This window comes from Marmota marmota, unplaced genomic scaffold, assembly GCF_001458135.2.
Source record: "Marmota marmota marmota unplaced genomic scaffold, marMar, whole genome shotgun sequence".
Lineage (NCBI taxonomy): Eukaryota > Metazoa > Chordata > Mammalia > Rodentia > Sciuridae > Marmota > Marmota marmota.
Genome location: NW_025999842.1, coordinates 57218095 through 57221263, shown reverse-complemented (window position 1 = coordinate 57221263; position 3169 = coordinate 57218095). Strand labels below are relative to the sequence as shown.

Below are 3169 nucleotides of genomic sequence, written 5' to 3'. Positions count from 1 at the left end.
GCAAAATAATCAATAGCATTGATTTGATTAATAGTTTCACAATAACAATAGACCACGATTGTGATTGATTAGATAGCATATAGTAGATTCTAAAATTCTGTAACATGAATGCTCCTGTGAGTGTAGGGAGATACTTTATACTTCTCCAAGCTTAAGTTGCTTTCCATGTCTGATGGATGCTGTGCAAACACACACATGCATGTGTGTGCATACACAAAAACACCACAACTCTATAATATTTAGCTTAGAAAGTGAATAAATTTCAGTTACACTTTTGTTTAATATTAATTAATGTATAGTAATTCCCTAATTTTGTGGGGTGGGGTGCAGTGAAATTTATTGATACACAACAGTAAGGATTCCTAAGATTTTCTTAGTGTGTTGGGAAATGATTTGGGGGCTCCCAAGTGGATGAGAGCCTCTCTCTTCTCTTTGTGTTCTTGTTGGAGGTGGTCCATGGGCTTTTTCTTCTTGAGTAATTGGTAGCCATGATGACTTTAAGGTTTACTACGTGTTACTATAGCCAAGTTCATTGTCATACCTGGAAATGAGCTTTACAATGTGGCTGTTGAAGGCAATGCCAGCCTTAACATCAAAGGTGGAAGGGGCAGAGTGTTAAAGTTTCAGGAGACTACCTGGACCTCCGTGTAGCCCAGGATGCACTTGGTGAGCAGCCAATACATGCTTCATCACCTTCTTAATGTCATATTAGGTAGCTTTCTACAGGTAGCAGGTCAGATCTATGACTGACACATCAGCGGTGGGACAAGAAAGGCTAGGACAGTGAGTTTCCCATTCAGGTCAGGGATGACTTTGCTTCTGGTCTTGTCAGAGCCACTGAACCACAGGGATGATGTTCTTGGCATCATGTAGCCATCATGTAGTTTTCCAGAGAGGCTTTCCACAATCTTCTGAGTGGCAGTGATGGCAAGAACTGTGGTCATGGGTCCTTCCTCTATGTCAAAATTGTGGATGACCTTGGGCAGGGGGATTCAGCAGTTGAGGGCATTGCTGATGATCTTGAGGGAGTTGTACTTCTCATGGTGCACATGCATCACAAACATGCCATCAGCAGCAGAAGGGACAGAAATGATTATTATTTTGGTACTTTCCTTCAAATCAGACACCAGTGGACTCCACAACATATGCACCAACTTCAGCATTGCACTATTTGTAGTTGGCATGATCTCACTCCTGGAAGATGGAAATGGAGTTTCCATTGATGACAAGCTTCCCATTTTCAGCCTTGACTGTATCATGTGTGGAATCATACTGGAACATATGGACCATGTAGTTGAGATCAATGTAGAAGTTATTGATGGCAACAATATTCACTTTGCCAGTGTTGAAAGCAGGCTGACGACTATGGAGCTAATATGGCCAAATCTGTTCACTTTCACCTTCACCATCCTGTCTCAGTGATGTGACTGGCACTACACAAGGACTGATGAGAATATGTCGTCTGTCAAACACTAAGGAGCAGACAGCTGCATTCCCTGATTTCTTAAAAATTAAAAATATTTTACCTTGCATACATTAAATCCCTTTGCACTGCCCTGTGAGTATAGATGGGATGAATAAGCAAACAAAAGGGAAAACAAAAACCAACAAGATTATGTCAATTCCATATTCAGTGAAGCCATTGTGAAAAATTCAAAGGATATTTACAGTTTCTCTTTAGTAGATCAAGGTCAGAAGTAACATAGGTATCTGAACAACATAATTTGATGGTGAATAAACCACAAAGTACTTCATAGTTATTCTTCTGAAAATATATTTCCATTTCCACAAGGTTGGTAAGGAAATTTTACATGTTTAATTTTTATTAGCAGATTATCAAGTATCTGTAGTTTGGTTTCAAGAAATAAATAATACACGTCCATAGGGTTCCTAAGAAATTTTGACTTTTTTTTTCCTAAGCCTTAGTTATTTTCTTCTAAAAAAAGTGTTTCAGTTGAGTAAATCTTTGCAAATCTGAACTGCAAATGTATTTGCTAGTTACATTGGCATCCATTAGTCTGTCAGTGTTGAAAATAAAGTCAGCAGCAGAGATTCTTGAATAAAAATACATTTGAAAAGGTTGATTTGTTTCAACTGATTTTTTCCCATGTGAAAAAATTGAAAGCATTTCAACAGAACAGCTGGACACATGATGCTCCTCCAGCGCTCATTGATCACTCAGTCAAGTAGCAGGAATTGAACAGACCATCAGAGAACCTTTTGTATCTAGGAAACTGAAATGTTGATAGTGAGTTGAAATATGCTATAAGGGGAGCAAATGCAAAGCACACAACTAGCAGAGACTTTTCAAAACTTAATTGGTTGAGAAAATAACTACTGCTTGTTGGTAGTTCATTTTCTTAAACATCTAGAACATTCTAATTTGGAAATGCCAGATAAAGGGAAGATTCATTAACTTATTTTTACTATACTGTCAAATTTTTCCAAACTAGAACTCTTTTTAAAAATTAAAAAATAATTGTTCTAATGACAACGAAATGATTCAATTTTTCATTAACACACACACACACACACACACTTTTAATTCATTTCTGAATGTCTTAAGGTTGAAAACAGGCATTTAAAGCACTCAATAATGAGATAAGCATATTTTTCTTGTCTACTGCATATGGTGATAGTGTTGTTATGATTTGCTAATACCAAAGCAACTCAGTAATATGTTTTAGAAAAAATTGCTCAAGTCTTACATTCAGATTATAAATTAAAAACTTTTCATAGTATATTTTAAGCATTGTGTCTTTGATGGCTTTTGCATGTACTTTGCAGAAAATGAAATAGTTGGATTTTCCAATTGAGGAAAGAAAAAGTCATATGTTGTTAAATGAGAGAACAAAATAAACAACAACAAAAAGTCTCAAAAGCCTACTAATTACCACAATGCAAAGAAAAGCTGATGGGATGGGGTTGTAGCTCAGTGGAAGAGTGCTTGCCTCACACACGTGAGGCCCTGGGTTCAATCCTCAGCACTTCATAAAAATAAGTAAATAAAGATATTGTGTACATCTACAATTCAAAAATATTTTTTTAAAAAAGAAGAAAAACTAGGGTAACGCTATTCTTTTTTTTTCTCACATCTTCATACATATATTTTGTATAACAATGAGGGTCTCCTTCTACCATCCATGCAATTCCTTTTCTCCCTCCCTTT

The 3169-nt window shown here is 36.4% G+C and overlaps 1 pseudogene; it reads right to left on the bottom strand.

Annotated features, from left to right (window-relative positions):
• Positions 1-617: 617 nt before the first annotated feature.
• Positions 618-1409, bottom strand: LOC125614997 (annotated as a pseudogene).
• Between the last annotated feature and the right edge of the window lie 1760 nt (positions 1410-3169).